At 41.9% G+C, this 18,705-nt stretch overlaps 4 non-coding genes across 4 annotated transcripts; all 4 read right to left on the bottom strand.

The window, feature by feature from the left end:
- Positions 1–1,664: 1,664 nt before the first annotated feature.
- On the bottom strand, positions 1,665–1,737 carry trnaa-ugc (transfer RNA alanine (anticodon UGC)). Its single transcript has one exon. It is a non-coding gene; the product is annotated as a tRNA-Ala (tRNA).
- A 2,651-nt stretch (positions 1,738–4,388) lies between these two features.
- trnaa-ugc (transfer RNA alanine (anticodon UGC)) lies at positions 4,389–4,461 on the bottom strand. The gene has a single exon. It is a non-coding gene; the product is annotated as a tRNA-Ala (tRNA).
- Positions 4,462–7,112: 2,651 nt separating this feature from the next.
- On the bottom strand, positions 7,113–7,185 carry trnaa-agc (transfer RNA alanine (anticodon AGC)). The gene has a single exon. It is a non-coding gene; the product is annotated as a tRNA-Ala (tRNA).
- A 10,129-nt stretch (positions 7,186–17,314) lies between these two features.
- trnap-ugg (transfer RNA proline (anticodon UGG)) lies at positions 17,315–17,386 on the bottom strand. Its single transcript has one exon. It is a non-coding gene; the product is annotated as a tRNA-Pro (tRNA).
- Positions 17,387–18,705: the final 1,319 nt, after the last annotated feature.

Genomic DNA, 18,705 nt, shown 5'->3' with positions numbered 1-18,705 from the left:
ATTATCAAAGGGGGGGATTGTTAGGTTTTATTATTATGTAGGTTTATATGTAGGTTTATATAAGTATTATTCTTGACCAAGAAGGCAGCAATTTATATTTGTGACAAAATTAAGGATGAATTTCTGTTCAGTTAAAATGACCTTATGTCTCGGCTGGACATTGTTTGGGAAAATTTTGTTTATTTTGATATGAAATGTGTATTATTGATCAGAGAACGGCGCCAAGGTCTGCAGTGATGTCAGACACACCCGCAGCTGCATAGCGCAACGTGTATTTGGGATTAAAGTTAAATTTAAAGCCATGATTCATGTTAGTTTTATAGTTTATAGTTTTGTATTAGCCTTATTGCTGCACAAAGTGTTAAGACTTTATATGGGAGAGCTTTTTAAGATCCTTTATTATTTTGGACTATTGCATATACTATGGCAGTGATTTAGACTTAATTGTTAGATCTAAGATGCATTCAATGATTTAAGTTAGTTTTATAGTTTTAAGTTAGTTTTATAATTACAGAATATAATTTAGGATTGTTAAAGACATATTCTTATTTGTTATTTTGCTTATGATTGTCTTACTACATACTGATGAAATCAAGATGTAATTTGCTGACTTAGCACACGTTCATGTGTTAAGAAATTATAATTTTAATATTTTAGCTTTTCATCCTTTAGCTTTTAGATCCTTTAAACTATTTAACTTGGCATTAATTTCTGATGCATTTGACCTTCGTAGACTAGACATATTCTTATTTTTTGTTTACTTTCTTATAATATATGTGTTTAAAAATTCCATCACCATCTTAAGTACATATTGCCCTATGTTATATCTGACCTAAAGGGGTGTACGTGGGCAATGACCTTTAAAATCTGTCTGTATCTTGCTATCATGTCATATCATCAGAAATATGTCATTGTGTTATGATTTACACACACACTGATGGAGATTATTTGACCTGCCCCAAGATCAAGCTGCTCACTTGCACGCAAGTCAAACACACACACATACATCTGAACATTCCATCAGAACAGTGATGTAATTAAAATGTGACCTGCTCACACACACATAAACACAGATATCAAAATGATGTCACTCACTCACACCCCCCCATAGACACACACATACACACATTCATGCACACACGCACATAGATATCATTGATGTCATTTACACACAGATAACACTCACATATAATAACCCTCTGTATTCTTGTCCAATGGGGGGAACTTGCGAATAAACTACATTGGGGTTCCTGTCTTTCTTGGCGACTAACCCCCCCAGAGCTCTGGGTGACATGAAGGCGGGGGTCCCGAGAAGTAAGTTGACCGTTTCCGACTGGGTGAAGTCCAACAGATACTGAGGTCAGTGGGCAATTCAAGAAATAAAGCCAAGCAAACTGAAAGGAATCTGTGATAGCTCACCTTCGGAGCTCATCAGAGGAGCATATCAGCAGAAAAGCAGTGTGCAGTTAGTTGATTTGGTCATTGTTGCAAACAGTGCCAAGGTTGTGGGTTTAATCCAAACAGTGGCTGTTTTCACAGATGTGCTGCTTTGAATGTGGCGAAAGAAATTTGATCTTGACTTGGCTGAAAGTGCAGATGATTCGGCTGGATTGCAAGATGACAAGAATGTTTTTCTCTGTAAAATGCAAGTAAGCTGGCGGCTTTGGAGAATGTGGGCATCGATCCCACTACCTCTTACATGCAAAGCAAGCGCTCTACCACTTGAGCTAATTCCCCTGCTGTGTTGGAGCGTTTGACCAACTAACTACCGCAAGCTCCCCAAACTGCCCTTCCTGGCCTGCTCGTTGCTCTCTGGAACCATGCCTGAGTTTCCATTGGTTGGTTGGTTGTTTATTTTCAAGTGAGCGACTGCCCAGAAGCAGACTTTTGTTCTGGGGGAGTGTATTCTGACTCCCATTTGCATGAATACCAGGTGGTAAGCTTCACGGGTTTTGCCCCTAAAACAACCCAATCTCCTCACATGGAGTCCCTGGCATGCTTCTCACACTTTTGGGGCATGCCTCAGGAAGCATTTGTTGCTTCATTGTTCAATGAGAGCAGTTGGCTGGAAGGTGGTGAAAAGTGCCTTTTCACGACAGCAGCTTGCTTTTCACCAGCAGCTTTAAGAATACAAGCAGGTAAGCATCATATTTTCAGTTTGTAAAAGCTGTCTCAGCTGACTTTGCACTCGAGCGAGAGTTAGAATTTCATAGTGGATGGTGGGACTATGACAAGCCTGTTGAAAAATCTGAGTTGGAGATTCTGAGGTCAGTGGGCAATTCAAGAAATAAAGCCAAGCAAACTGAAAGGAATCTGTGATAGCTCACCTTCGGAGCTCATCAGAGGAGCATATCAGCAGAAAAGCAGTGTGCAGTTAGTTGATCTGGTCATTGTTGCAAACAGTGCCAAGGTTGTGGGTTTAATCCAAATAGTGGCTGTTTTCACAGATGTGCTGCTTTGAAGGTGGCGACAGAAATTTGATCTTGACTTGGCTGAAAGTGCAGATGATTTGGCTGGTTTGCAAGATGACAAGAATGTTTTTCTCTGTAAAATGCAAGTAAGCTGGCGGCTTTGGAGAATGTGGGCATCGATCCCACTACCTCTTACATGCAAAGCAAGTGCCCTACCACTTGAGCTAATTCCGCTGCTGTGTTTGAGCGTTTGACCAACTAACTACCACAAGCTCCCCAAACTGCCCTTCCTGGCCTGCTCGTTGCTCTCTGGAACCATGCCTGAGTTTCCATTGGTTGGTTGGTTGTTTATTTTCAAGTGAGCGACTGCCCAGAAGCAGACTTTTGTTCTGGGGGAGTGTATTCTGACTCCCATTTGCATGAATACCAGGTGGTAAGCTTCACGGGTTTTGCCCCTAAAACAACCCAATCTCCTCACATGGAGTCCCTGGCATGCTTCTCACACTTTTGGGGCATGCCTCAGGAAGCATTTGTTGCTTCATTGTTCAATGAGAGCAGTTGGCTGGAAGGTGGTGAAAAGTGCCTTTTCACGACAGCAGCTTGCTTTTCACCAGCAGCTTTAAGAATACAAGCAGGTAAGCATCATATTTTCAGTTTGTAAAAGCTGTCTCAGCTGACTTTGCACTCGAGCGAGAGCTAGAATTTCATAGTGGATGGTGGGACTATGAAAAGCCTGTTGAAAAATGTGAGTTGGAGATTCTGAGGTCAGTGGGCAATTCAAGAAATAAAGCCAAGCAAACTGAAAGGAATCTGTGATAGCTCACCTTCGGAGCTCATCAGAGGAGCATATCAGCAGAAAAGCAGTGTGCAGTTAGTTGATTTGGTCATTGTTGCAAACAGTGCCAAGGTTGTGGGTTTAATCCAAACAGTGGCTGTTTTCACAGATGTGCTGCTTTGAATGTGGCGAAAGAAATTTGATCTTGACTTGGCTGAAAGTGCAGATGATTCGGCTGGTTTGCAAGATGACAAGAATGTTTTTCTCTGTAAAATGCAAGTAAGATGGAGGCTTTGGAGAATGTGGGCATCAATCCCACTACCTCTTACATGCTAAGCAAGCACTCTACCACTTGAGCTAATTCCCCTGCTATGTTTGAGCATTTGTCCAACTACTAACCAGAAGCTCCCCAACCTGCCCTTCCTGGCCTGCTCGTTGCTCTCTGGAACCATGCCTGAGTTTCCATTGGCTGGTTGGTTGTTTATTTTCAAGTGAGCGACTGCCCAGAAGCAGACTTTTGTTCTGGGGGAGTGTATTCTGACTCCCATTTGCATGAATACCAGGTGGTAAGCTTCACGGGTTTTGCCCCTAAAACAACCCAATCTCCTCACATGGAGTCCCTGGCATGCTTCTCACACTTTTGGGGCATGCCTCAGGAAGCATTTGTTGCTTCATTGTTCAATGAGAGCAGTTGGCTGGAAGGTGGTGAAAAGTGCCTTTTCACGACAGCAGCTTGCTTTTCACCAGCAGCTTTAAGAATACAAGCAGGTAAGCATCATATTTTCAGTTTGTAAAAGCTGTCTCAGCTGACTTTGCACTCGAGCGAGAGCTAGAATTTCATAGTGGATGGTGGGACTATGAAAAGCCTGTTGAAAAATGTGAGTTGGAGATTCTGAGGTCAGTGGGCAATTCAAGAAATAAAGCCAAGCAAACTGAAAGGAATCTGTGATAGCTCACCTTCGGAGCTCATCAGAGGAGCATATCAGCAGAAAAGCAGTGTGCAGTTAGTTGATTTGGTCATTGTTGCAAACAGTGCCAAGGTTGTGGGTTTAATCCAAACAGTGGCTGTTTTCACAGATGTGCTGCTTTGAATGTGGCGAAAGAAATTTGATCTTGACTTGGCTGAAAGTGCAGATGATTCGGCTGGATTGCAAGATGACAAGAATGTTTTTCTCTGTAAAAAGCAAGTAAGCTGGCGGCTTTGGAGAATGTGGGCATCGATCCCACTACCTCTTACATGCAAAGCAAGCGCTCTACCACTTGAGCTAATTCCCCTGCTGTGTTGGAGCGTTTGACCAACTAACTACCGCAAGCTCCCCAAACTGCCCTTCCTGGCCTGCTCGTTGCTCTCTGGAACCATGCCTGAGTTTCCATTGGTTGGTTGGTTGTTTATTTTCAAGTGAGCGACTGCCCAGAAGCAGACTTTTGTTCTGGGGGAGTGTATTCTGACTCCCATTTGCATGAATACCAGGTGGTAAGCTTCACGGGTTTTGCCCCTAAAACAACCCAATCTCCTCACATGGAGTCCCTGGCATGCTTCTCACACTTTTGGGGCATGCCTCAGGAAGCATTTGTTGCTTCATTGTTCAATGAGAGCAGTTGGCTGGAAGGTGGTGAAAAGTGCCTTTTCACGACAGCAGCTTGCTTTTCACCAGCAGCTTTAAGAATACAAGCAGGTAAGCATCATATTTTCAGTTTGTAAAAGCTGTCTCAGCTGACTTTGCACTCGAGCGAGAGCTAGAATTTCATAGTGGATGGTGGGACTATGACAAGCCTGTTGAAAAATGTGAGTTGGAGATTCTGAGGTCAGTGGGCAATTCAAGAAATAAAGCCAAGCAAACTGAAAGGAATCTGTGATAGCTCACCTTCGGAGCTCATCAGAGGAGCATATCAGCAGAAAAGCAGTGTGCAGTTAGTTGATTTGGTCATTGTTGCAAACAGTGCCAAGGTTGTGGGTTTAATCCAAACAGTGGCTGTTTTCACAGATGTGCTGCTTTGAATGTGGCGAAAGAAATTTGATCTTGACTTGGCTGAAAGTGCAGATGATTCGGCTGGTTTGCGAGATGACAAGAATGTTTTTCTCTGTAAAATGCAAGTAAGCTGGCGGCTTTGGAGAAAGTGGGCATTGATCCCACTACCTCTTACATGCTAAGCAAGCGCTCTACCACTTGAGCTAATTCCCCTGCTATGTTTGAGCTTTTGTCCAACTACTAACCAGAAGCTTCCCAATCTGCCCTTCCTGGCCTGCTCGTTGCTCTCTGGAACCATGCCTGAGTTTCCATTGGTTGGTTTGTTGTTTATTTTCAAGTGAGCGACTGCCCAGAAGCAGACTTTTGTTCTGGGGGAGTGTATTCTGACTCCCATTTGCATGAATACCAGGTGGTAAGCTTCACGGGTTTTGCCCCTAAAACAACCCAATCTCCTCACATGGAGTCCCTGGCATGCTTCTCACACTTTTGGGGCATGCCTCAGGAAGCATTTGTTGCTTCATTGTTCAATGAGAGCAGTTGGCTGGAAGGTGGTGAAAAGTGCCTTTTCACGACAGCAGCTTGCTTTTCACCAGCAGCTTTAAGAATACAAGCAGGTAAGCATCATATTTTCAGTTTGTAAAAGCTGTCTCAGCTGACTTTGCACTCGAGCGAGAGTTAGAATTTCATAGTAGATGGTGGGACTATGACAAGCCTGTTGAAAAATGTGAGTTGGAGATTCTGAGGTCAGTGGGCAATTCAAGAAATAAAGCCAAGCAAACTGAAAGGAATCTGTGATAGCTCACCTTCGGAGCTCATCAGAGGAGCATATCAGCAGAAAAGCAGTGTGCAGTTAGTTGATTTGGTCATTGTTGCAAACAGTGCCAAGGTTGTGGGTTTAATCCAAATAGTGGCTGTTTTCACAGATGTGCTGCTTCGAATGTGGCGAAAGAAATTTGATCTTGACTTGGCTGAAAGTGCAGATGATTCGGCTGGTTTGCAAGATGACAAGAATGTTTTTCTCTGTAAAATGCAGGTAAGCTGGTGGCTTTGGAGAATGTGGGCATAGATCCCACTACCTCTTACATGCAAAGCAAGCGCTCTACCACTTGAGCTAATTCCCCTGCTATGTTGGAGCGTTTGACCAACTAACTACCGCAAGCTCCCCAAACTGCCCTTCCTGGCCTGCTCGTTGCTCTCTGGAACCATGCCTGAGTTTCCATTGGTTGGTTGGTTGTTTATTTTCAAGTGAGCGACTGCCCAGAAGCAGACTTTTGTTCTGGGGGAGTGTATTCTGACTCCCATTTGCATGAATACCAGGTGGTAAGCTTCACGCGTTTTGCCCCTAAAACAACCCAATCTCCTCACATGGAGTCCCTGGCATGCTTCTCACACTTTTGGGGCATGCCTCAGGAAGCATTTGTTGCTTCATTGTTCAATGAGAGCAGTTGGCTGGAAGGTGGTGAAAAGTGCCTTTTCACGACAGCAGCTTGCTTTTCACCAGCAGCTTTAAGAATACAAGCAGGTAAGCATCATATTTTCAGTTTGTAAAAGCTGTCTCAGCTGACTTTGCACTCGAGCGAGAGTTAGAATTTCATAGTAGATGGTGGGACTATGACAAGCCTGTTGAAAAATGTGAGTTGGAGATTCTGAGGTCAGTGGGCAATTCAAGAAATAAAGCCAAGCAAACTGAAAGGAATCTGTGATAGCTCACCTTCGGAGCTCATCAGAGGAGCATATCAGCAGAAAAGCAGTGTGCAGTTAGTTGATTTGGTCATTGTTGCAAACAGTGCCAAGGTTGTGGGTTTAATCCAAACAGTGGCTGTTTTCACAGATGTGCTGCTTTGAATGTGGCGAAAGAAATTTGATCTTGACTTGGCTGAAAGTGCAGATGATTCGGCTGGTTTGCGAGATGACAAGAATGTTTTTCTCTGTAAAATGCAAGTAAGCTGGCGGCTTTGGAGAATGTGGGCATCGATCCCACTACCTCTTACATGCTAAGCAAGCGCTCTACCACTTGAGCTAATTCCCCTGCTATGTTTGAGCATTTGTCCAACTACTAACCAGAAGCTTCCCAACCTGCCCTTCCTGGCCTGCTCGTTGCTCTCTGGAACCATGCCTGAGTTTCCATTGGTTGGTTGGTTGTTTATTTTCAAGTGAGCGACTGCCCAGAAGCAGACTTTTGTTCTGGGGGAGTGTATTCTGACTCCCATTTGCATGAATACCAGGTGGTAAGCTTCATGGGTTTTGCCCCTAAAACAACCCAATCTCCTCACATGGAGTCCCTGGCATGCTTCTCACACTTTTGGGGCATGCCTCAGGAAGCATTTGTTGCTTCATTGTTCAATGAGAGCAGTTGGCTGGAAGGTGGTGAAAAGTGCCTTTTCACGACAGCAGCTTGCTTTTCACCAGCAGCTTTAAGAATACAAGCAGGTAAGCATCATATTTTCAGTTTGTAAAAGCTGTCTCAGCTGACTTTGCACTCGAGCGAGAGTTAGAATTTCATAGTGGATGGTGGGACTATGACAAGCCTGTTGAAAAATCTGAGTTGGAGATTCTGAGGTCAGTGGGCAATTCAAGAAATAAAGCCAAGCAAACTGAAAGCAATCTGTGATAGCTCACCTTCGGAGCTCATCAGAGGAGCATATCAGCAGAAAAGCAGTGTGCAGTTAGTTGATTTGGTCATTGTTGCAAACAGTGCCAAGGTTGTGGGTTTAATCCAAACAGTGGCTGTTTTCACAGATGTGCTGCTTTGAATGTGGCGAAAGAAATTTGATCTTGACTTGGCTGAAAATGCAGATGATTCGGCTGGTTTGCAAGATGACAAGAAAGTTTTTCTCTGTAAAATGCGAGCACGGGGACAGTGGGTGTTTTGGAGAATGCGGGCATCGATCCCACTAGCTGTCTCAGCTGACTTTGCACTTGAGCGAGAGTTAGAATTTCATAGTGGATGGTGGGAATATGACAACCCTGTTGAAAAATGTGAGTTGGAGATACTGAGGTCAGTCATCAATTCAAGAAATAAAGACAAACAAAGTGAAAGGAATCTGTGATAGCTAACCTTCGGAGCTCATCAGAGGAGCATATCAGTAAACGCTGTCTAAGCTGACTTTGCACACTAGCGAGAATTAGAATTTTAGATTTGATGCTAGTATGATCTTTTATTGCCATGATGGAGTTTGTGGAGGAAATGCAGCTTTTGCTAATTAGACCTGTTGCACTGGAACAGAGTAAATATCCACACTGTTGCACTGTGTGCAGGAGGAGAACCTGAAGACGGTGCTGATGAACCTGACCAGTGCCTCGGTGCAGACTAACAATGTGGGAACCAAGCAGGCACTACTTCTTGGCCATAACACCCCAATTGGTGATGGTGGTGGTCAAAGCTGAGAGTCCGGATGGCATCCTGCTCTCCATCGGCGGACAAATGGCACTCAACTGTGGTGAGACCTGTTCTGAATTATATCTCTACATGTGTAGCTATAGAGTGACAGCTACAATTATCAACAGTACATAATTACTGACACCTTTTCAGGTTTACCAATTGAAAACAATTTTACAAAGGTGAGTTTCAGTTCCAACAGTTTTATTGGTTAATTAATCAACCGGAAGACACCCCTCACCCTTTGATCTTGTCGTCTGATGACACAGCTCGTTATCTGAGATGGAATTTTTTTTTAGCACGATGAGCAAGTTGAGGAAAACCTGGATGCTATCATTGCATGTAAGTATGGTGGAAAGATCATGGACATGTTTTTACTTATCAAATTCACCGATATTTCATGATATCCTTGTCGAAACCTACTTTGTTTCTTACTCTTTCATTTGACAGTCGGCATTTTGTATCTTATCACGCGTTTGAGAAGTCATGTGAGGTGTTGATCATCGTGATCACTTTCACCGGTGTCCACCATTATCGACACCTTGTGGAATTAAGTGACATTTACAACTGTTATGGATTGATCTTTGTGTAGCATTGTTGAAGCAGATGAAGTACTTTAAAAATATATAAGTGCTGTGATTTATCATAATTTTTTCCTGATTCAGAACAGAATGGAATGCTTAGAGAGTATTTGGAATCTGATTGAAATAAATAGAATTCGACCAAAATCAAATTCCTAGTATATATATATATATATATATATATATATATATATATATATATATATATATATATATATATATATATATGTATTATAAATTACATGCTTGAAATATTCAGGTTTTTCTATTCCATTTAGAATTTTTTTTTGCAGTTTGTTGTAAATATCTACCATATATTACAATATCAGACATTTTATATTTTTAGATATAGAAATATAAAGTTTTGGTTCGAGAACTGACATGCGACCTTTTACCTGGATTTTCATGTGGTTATAATATCAATTGCCTGTTGACATTTATTGGTAAACTACAAACCTAGAAATTAATACAAACGACAATGAGTGATTTAACAAAATTTAATGTACAAAAGTACTTAGAAAGTGGAACAAAAAGATTTTCTGACACAGGTTAAACATTATCAGTTCATTTGTTTACAACCATTAGGATTACTTCCTCATTTACCTAAGCACTGACTTCGATATATTTATATAAAACATATTTTGGACTTAATACAAGTCTATATAAAAAATTAAATAAAAACTGTTTTGTTAACTTAATTCCACATACCATTTAAAAAAATAATTCTCATCTCAATGTCAATAATTGTGGAACGGTGTCGATAACTGTGGAACGGTGTCACATCATCTGACACGCTAAGTAATCGGGAATCAACTTATTTTTTTCCAGTGGAAGTTTGAGTGACTATTCATGCACAATTTATGTATTGAAAGTCTCTTCTACTTTTGCAATGGCCAAAAGATCATTAAGGTGTCGATGATTGTAGCCGCAGGTCTAGTTCTGGATACTTAAACTTACGACCTACGATACCCTGTGGTAGGAGTGGTGCTGTTTCAGATTGGCATGCTGCAGCAGTACAGTGTGAAGGTTTTGGGCACACCTGTAGAGTCCATCATTGCCACAGAGGACAGACAGCTGTTTGCTAACAAGCTGAAGGAGATCGATGAGAGGATCGTCCCCAGTGTGGCTGTGGAGTCGGTGAGCCCTGCTCTTCTCTCGTTACACTCCACACATGTATATCCAATATCCAGCACACGATATTCCTAGTCACCCGCTTTTAAAGGCCAATATAGATCAAATGGGTGTGCTTTTATACGAATATTTGCATGTGTAACATTATTTATGATAATATTTACTCAGCATGTAATGATATATTGCAATGATAAATCATGATACATATTTATGACAATTTGAATAAATGAATTACAAAACAATGTCAACTGTGAACTACTACTCACTTACATATACCCTCACTCTCGCTTATATCAGAATACAAGCAATTGAAGGAATAGGACACTTATTATGAATGTTGACTTCAACAAATAATTAACCCTGAAACAAGTAAGTAAAGAGCAGTGTTCAACCCAGGTATTTCAAATAGCATCCTGGTAAACCGTCATTTTGAAATAGCATTTTGCTTCTTGAAATAGCGTCTAAATCCACCCTATAAATTTCATAAATACATTCAGTCGGTAAACAGATAGTCGATGTGTGACAGACTTGAAAACGGTATACACAGTATAGAACACCAAGCTGAAGTTTGGTACTAAGTGACTATGATTTGTGGTTGCTGAGAAAAAGGGTGTTTTGGATGGACGGAGATACAGACGGACGGACGGAGGTAAACCAGTATATCCCCACTTCTTTGGAGTGGGGGTATAAAAAAATGAATTGTAATTATCAGGCTGTGTAATCACAAAGATAGATAGATAGCTCCCAAGCTGGGAATTTTTGTTGCAGCAGCACGTTATCAAATATGTGAAAAGAAAAAGACACACTGTGCAACATAAAATAGAATTAAAAAAAGAACAAGCTGACTTTGCAATATACAGATAAAAATGTAACAATAAAAAATAGCTATATATGCACTTTGTACATGTGACTGTGCATTAATAGTGCTAAAATCAAGAATTGTGATGAATGAAGATAAAAACTGTGCAAAAGTGTCAGTATTGAACGGAAGACAAATAAATAAATAAAAACAAATCAACTCTAACAGTGCAAATGACTAATGACAGTAAACCCAAAATTTTGCCTCTTCAGGTAGCTTTTTATTTCCTTTGCTATGACCCGGTTTCGAACCAGGGTTGCTGTAGCCACAATGCAGAGCACTAACCACTATACGATCATGGCAAACTACTCGGGCAATTGGATACTTACTTTCAAGACCATACCACTCATAATTTTCAAGTTCTGCTCCAGAAACAAAACCTCCCCCTTAGACTAGCATAGCTATGGGCTCCATGGCGCTCCCTGGTGAATGATAGTCTGTTTCTATGAGTCCAATGTCACAGCCAATCGCTACGCTTCTCTCCAATCTCACAAGCCAATCGCTACGCTTCTCTCCAATCTCACATTGGATTCTCCAATCTCACAAGCCAATCGCTATGCTTCTCTCCAATCTCACATTGGATTCTCCAATCTCACAAGCCAATCGCTACGCTTCTCTCCAATCTCACATTGGATTGTGCGTACCTTGCAACGGAGAGTCTTCGCTCAGTTCACTTTTTTCAGCGGCTGTCGTCATCAATCCAGCAATACTAAAAGTAAGACCATATTATGACAAAGTTTTCTGTAAAAACTTTGTGTAAATTCAGCAACGAACAAACGATTGTCAGATAAGTTTACTGTCTTGCTAACGTTTAATACCTGTGGAAAATGATCATATATCAATTCAATGGCATGTCAGCGTTTTTGCGAAATTACTGTTATTGACGTAAAGAAAGCAAATATGATGATCAAAAGGCATAGATTTACATATGAATTATGTTAGCATAATATTAACGTAAGGATGGACATTATATTTATCCTATGCTACGATGGTAATTTTGTGGTTGGACATTAACTTCTGCCACGATGGTAATATGATGGTTGATTATAAACGTGTGTTAGGCTATTTATCTTGACTCAGTGTTGATATTCAATAATAAACCAACAATAGTTTGAATTTGTTTAGCATTTTGTTTGTTAGCATTCTCTTGTAATGTTACCTCAATATGGCTTGTTTACAGTAAGTGTGCACCAGTCCCAGCATTAGTGTAAGAATATGGCTTGTTTACAGTAAGTGTGCACCAGTCCCAGCATTAGTGTAAGAATAAAGGGTGTTAATGTGTGTATCCAAGCTATTTCTCTATCGTTATATAAATGGAAATTGTGATCACTGTCTTTATTTTTATGTTTTCTTCATTCAGATGAGTAAGAGCCATAAAGGCATGGGGGAGGGGGAGTGGATGGCGAGATTGAGAACTTTTGCCTCCAGCGGAGTTTGGCCCTCTGGCTCTGGTAACAGACCAGTGTCAAGGCAAAAAAAATGACACGACCTCTATCAAAAGGTAAAGTAGGAAGACAGTACTGACTGCTTAACAGAGATTAGTATGTTGAACACTGAGTAACTCATTCTTGACTGAGCGATAATGATGTCATTGTAGATAGAGAAATGCCCCCTCCAGACACGTGGGCAGGCAACACTTTTTGGTGGGCCCACAGGCTGCACTTGTGGTTTCCATACCACAAAGGTGAGCTATGTGATGTGCTGACTGATTCTTCAAGCTTTTGTGGTACTAAAACATGCTCATCTGCTGTTAACTATCTCTTCCCATTCTGTAATTCCATTTTAGCAGCCTGCCACACAGTCACCAGTGGCAGGAGAGCCAGCGCCAGCCAGTCAGGGATCTGTGGCCCCTGCAGCTGCTCAGAAGACTTTCTTGCGGCCTCCTCCAAGCCTGTCAGCAGTGAATATGATTTATACTGATTGCTTTGAATGATGCCATCCCACTTGAGCTTTAAGTGTTCTGTGTCTGTTTTCATTGAAGTCTTACTGAATGTTAACTGCTTTCAGTTCACCAAGCAACGTTTTGGCGGGGTGCAGTCAGCCTCTTTGAAGCCACATCTAGTGGCCAGAAGGACCCCAAGCCCCACTCCTCTTCCTCCCTCTGCTACATCCTCCGTGAGGACCCCAAGCCCTGCTCCCTCTGCTGCATCCTCCGTGAGGACCCCAAGCCCTGCTCCCTCTGCTGCATCCTCCGTGAGGACCCCAAGCCCTGCTCCTCTTCCTCCTCCTGCATGTCCACATGGCGATACCAACACCAGCAGCCTGGTAGGAATAACACACTACAGAAGTCACACAGATTACTTGAGTGTGTCTGTGTGTGGGTGTGTGTGTGTGTTTATGTGTGCGTGCATATGTGTGTGTCTGCATTTTATTTGCTGATTTTTAACTTGTATTCATGCATAAAACTAATTCTTATTTTATCTTCAACCTATCAGGATGAAGCAGGAGATGGAGCTTCATTTTGGTTGCCAGGGGAGTTGAGGAAGACGATCCCCACACAGGACCAGCGCTGGATTGCCAACACCATATTCCAGTCTGGCAGACTACGAGCGGATCTGAAGTTGTGGTATGAGCCCCCAGTCCCAGCACTCATTTACCACCAGACCCGACTCCAGACCGCTTTTTCACACACAGGCTGATGGTGTGGATGCCCTACCACCTGTGGAAAGTGAGAGTTTTCTGCCCCTCCTGTGGAAAGCAGCTGACTGGATATGGTGTCCATAAAAGGGCCCGTAAAGTCCTGGACATTGACAGGTATTACCTGATGCTGACCGAAACCCTCAGGTGTACGGTCTGTTCCCTGAATTACTTGTCGACCAGTCAAGCTGTCCGGGAGCAGCTGGACCTGCCGCACGCCCAGATGTTCAGGCTTATCCTGACCCGCAAGTGAGTAAAGCTGAAGCAAGCTGGTGAATGCTGTTCATTAATTGTGAATATTACAGTGCCATTAATTCACTGTTTAATTATATGAATTAAAAAAAGTGTAGGACTCCTCCTTAAAGGTACAGTCTGTGATTTGTTGTTCTTGTTTGGGGGCAGGCTGCAGACTGTTTGTTTGCACTAGAGAGGAGTTGTTGTTGTTTTGAATGTGTAAATATGTTCTGTTATTTTTTGGGGGGACACGCTGCCCCAACTCTTTGTGTGATCTTGAATAAATGTGAAATATGTTTCTATGAATAAATGTGAAATAAAATTTTTTTAAATATATCAAAATGGGTCTTTTTGTGACTTAAGCACTTTCATATATATACTATATTTTTTTTAATTAAGGTTTTTATAATAAGGATTCTACAAAAGCTAATATAATACAATCTTTGAAGAATATACCTTTAACACCACATGGATAGCAAAAACACTTTGGATGAAAATATGAGGCAAATGTCTATTTTAATCAGTGTTAACATGTTATATAACGTAATCTGATGTGATTCAAAAGACACTTGTCAGTCTTTACACTAGCTGTCACTCAATCAAAAACCTTTAACAACCAAAAACCTTTAAAAAAAGCCAACAGTACTTGATGGAACATGTTTAATATCAATATTAATAAAAGTTGATGAAATATTACAATTGTACTGAATGTCAAATTGTTTTGCCGGAGGTGGGATTCGAACCGGCGATGCCAAAGTCAAATATATTTATGGGAAAATAGAAAAATTTTTTTTTAAAAATTATTCACAACTAATGTTTACCATGGTTCAATACATAAAAATCATAAAAATTATAAGCTAAGCCCTTAATAATCTTTTCTCTTCCCTTTCCCTCTTTTTTCCTTTTTTTCCTCTTTTTCCCTTCTTCCCCCTTTTCTTCCCCCCCCTTAACAGACTATTGTTCCCCAGCTTTCAAGGGGGACCACGTGACTATGGCTGGCAAGAAGACATTTTTGGACAGCATGCAGTCATCTTATGAGAGAAGTTTGCTTTTTATCCAGTTGTCTTTAGGTTTAAACTTTTTATTTGATCTGATTATTATTATTTATTTATTTTTTAGTTCTAAAAAAAATTACTGAGGTCCAGACCTCAGTAACCTCATAGCTGGTGACAGACATGATTTTCTCATCTCCTCTAGCCGCTTTATCCTTCTACAGGGTCGCAGGCAAGCTGGAGCCTATCCCAGCTGACTACAGGCGAAGGGCAGGGTACACCCTGGACAAGTCGCCAGGTCATCACAAGGCTGACACATAGACACAGACAACCATTCACACTCACACCTACGGTCAATTTAGAGTCACCAGTTAACCTAACCTGCATGTCTTTGGACTGTGGGGGAAACCGGAGCATCCAGAGGAAACCCACACAGACAACATGCAAACTCCGCACAGAAAGGCCCTCGCCAGCCACGGGGCTCGAACCCGGACCTTCTTGCTGTGAGGCAACAGCGCTAACCACTACACCACCGTGCCACCCCAGACATGATTTTAATACAGTATCTAAAGTATCTAAGATTTGTCCAAAAAGTCACAAGATTTGTCGCTAGTCGCTTTGTTTTTTATTTAAAAAAGTCACTAAGTTGGCAATAATGCTTCGAGAACTGACTGTTCACTTGTTGCCTAATATTTCCCACTTCTTGACAGGTGCCATTGTAATGAGATAATCAATGTAATTCACTTCACCTGCCAGTGGTGTTAATGTTATGGCTGATCGGTGAATATAAATGCACTATGTATGTATGACTGAAGAACAGATCGAGCCTATATAATTGTGTAAAGTGTTATTTATATAATGACAGAAGTCTATATCTCTGGGGTGTGTGTGCAGGATTCTAGTACTTGGCCCACAATAAGATAATTGACTGTGCCATCTTGTGTAGAAAGGAGAAAGACTTTAACACACCACGGTTATTATCTATCTATCTATCTATCTATCTATGCGCATGCGATTGGGATGTATAGTAGATTTACAAGAATTAAACTATCATACTATTCATTACCTGGTGCGTAAAATCCGTAATGTGAGTGATGAGGTACGAACGTCCCAGCAGGCATTGAGCTTGGTGAGCCCTCATGGATGTGCCTGCAGCTGGATTGGTGCGAACACTGCGAGTTCATCAGGAAGTGGTGGAACCCAGAGCCTGGATTGCCATGGCCCATTACAGATGCTTGGGAGGGTTTGGATGTCCGGTCACAATCCGTCACATTCTGTGAGCCATCACCATGATGGTTGTGAAGAGTTTCCTCAACCAAGACTGAATCTAAACACAGTTCAAAAAAAAAACCAAAAACATCCACTTCCTTCCCAATGTGAGTTTCAAATTTTCGAATGAAAGACTGGGGTGAATAATCACTCCGAGGTCTTTTACTGCTACACGTGAAGAAACAGAAAGGCCATCCAGAGTTACTGTGGAATCAGAAAACTTACTTCGAGCTGCATGTGGTCCTAGGACAAGTACTTCAGTTTTGTCAGAGTTAAGCAGAAGCAAATTAATAAGCATCCAGTGTCTAATGTCCTTTACACATTCCTCAATTCAGGTGCAGAAAAAGGAACCCAAACCAATTTTTCATTTATTTGCCAACTTTACAGTGTATTCAAGCACATCACACACGACGAGGCAGGGATTTTCTGATGTCACTTTCATTAGACTCGCACTTTAAGAAAGACGCAATCCAGCGACATCCCTGATACCCCAGTCCAGATCGACCATTTAAGGTAAAGCCTGGGCTTGTCCGGGAGTTGAAGCCGGGACCTCTCGCACCCTAAGCAAGAATCATACCCCTAGACCAACGAGCCAAACTATCTAAAGCAAAGGATAAATTAGGAAAAAAAATCCGTCCGCTTCTTTCTCCGCGGCAAAAGGTTTGATGTCATCCTAATCCAAAGAGCCAACGATTGAGGACGAGTTTGAAGAGCTTTCGTGTCTTTTTCAAAAGACTCGGTATCAAGAACGCACGCCACTGCAGAGAATAGGATACAGTTCGTGTGGAAACAAAAGAACGGACTGGCGTAAATGATGTCACGCGTGCAGCACCGCCGACCTGTAAATCGCAGCGAACTAAAAATGGCGGCCGAGCTTTTAGTGATTTTTGGAACAGAATTCAGATGCAAAAAAGCAGTTTTCAAAATCACTTTTTGATTTATCCGGCAACTTTACAGCGTATTTGAGCACGTCACACCTTCTGATGTAACTTTCATGAGATGAGCACTTGAAGAACAATTCAGCCAAGTGAAATCCCTGATACCCCAGTCCAGATCGACCATTTAAGGAAAAACTTGGGCTTGTCCGGGAGTTGAAGCCGGGACCTCTCGCACCCAAAGCGAGAATCATACCCCTAGACCAACAAGCCAACCTAGAGCTCAACAAACAGCAAAAAAAAAACAAAAAAACTTCCGCTTCCTTCCCAATGTGAGTTTCGAATGAAAGACTGGGGTGAATAATCACTCCGAGGTCTTTTACTGCTACACGTGAAGAAACAGAAAGGCCATCCAGAGTTACTGTGGAATCAGAAAACTTACTTCGAGCTGCATGTGGTCCCAGGACAAGTACTTCCGTTTTGTCAGAGTTAAGCAGAAGCAAATTAATAAGCATCCAGTGTCTAATGTCCTTTACACATTCCTCAATTCAGGTGCAGAAAAAGAAATCCAAACCAATTTTTCATTTATTTGCCAACTTTACAGTGTATTCAAGCACATCACACACGACGAGGCAGGGATTTTCTGATGTCACTTTCATTAGACTCGCACTTTAAGAAAGACACACTCCAGCAACATCCCTGATTCTCCAGTCCAGATCGACCATTTAAGGTAAAGCCTGGGCTCGTGCAGGAGTTGAACCCGGGACCTCTCGCCTCCAAAGCAAGAATCATACCACTAGACCAATGAGCCAAACTATCTAAAGCAGCAAATAAATTAGGAAAAAAAAATCCGTCCGCTTCTTTCTCCGTGGCAAAAGGTTCGATGTCATCCTAATCCAAAGAGCCAACAATTGAGGACGAATTTGAAGAGCTTTCGTGTCTTTTTCACCCCTAGACCAACAAGCCAGCCTACTCTTCCATTAATAAAAAACCACCCCGATCTGCTTCTTTCTCAATGTGAATTTCGAATGAAAGCCTGGGGTCTATCATCACTCCGAGGTCTTTTACTGCTACATGTGAAGAAACAGAAAGGCCATCCAGAGTTACTGTGAAATCAGAAAACTTACTTCTAACTGCATGTGGTCCCAGGACAAGTACTTCAGCTTTGTCGGAGTTATGTCAGTTTTGTCATGTCCGATCAAATTTGCCCCAAGAATATTATCTCTTCATTTTTTTTCCTTTCATTACCTCTTCTTATTTTCTCAACTTTACCCACATTCCTTACATATCTTTATCGCGCTCCCCTTCACTGTTATTGTTTTTTTTCCTTTTCCAGTTCAGTCTCGTCCATTACCCAAGCCGAAGTCACTGAGGTGGTTTGCAAGCTCCTCGGTGGCAAGGCACCGGGGGTGGATGAGATCCGCCCTGAGTATCTCAAGTCTCTGGATGTTGTGGGGCTGTCTTGGTTGACACGCCTCTGCAACATCGCGTGGCGGTCGGGGACAGTGCCTCTGGAGTGGCAGACTGGGGTGGTGGTCCCTCTTTTTAAGAAAGGGGACCGGAGAGTGTGCTCCAATTATAGGGGAATCACA

The sequence above is a fragment of the Neoarius graeffei genome, chromosome 1, assembly GCF_027579695.1.
Source record: "Neoarius graeffei isolate fNeoGra1 chromosome 1, fNeoGra1.pri, whole genome shotgun sequence".
In the NCBI taxonomy this organism is placed as follows: Eukaryota; Metazoa; Chordata; class Actinopteri; order Siluriformes; family Ariidae; genus Neoarius; species Neoarius graeffei.
Note: the sequence above shows the minus strand (reverse complement) of the source record. Positions and strands in the feature narration are given on the sequence as shown.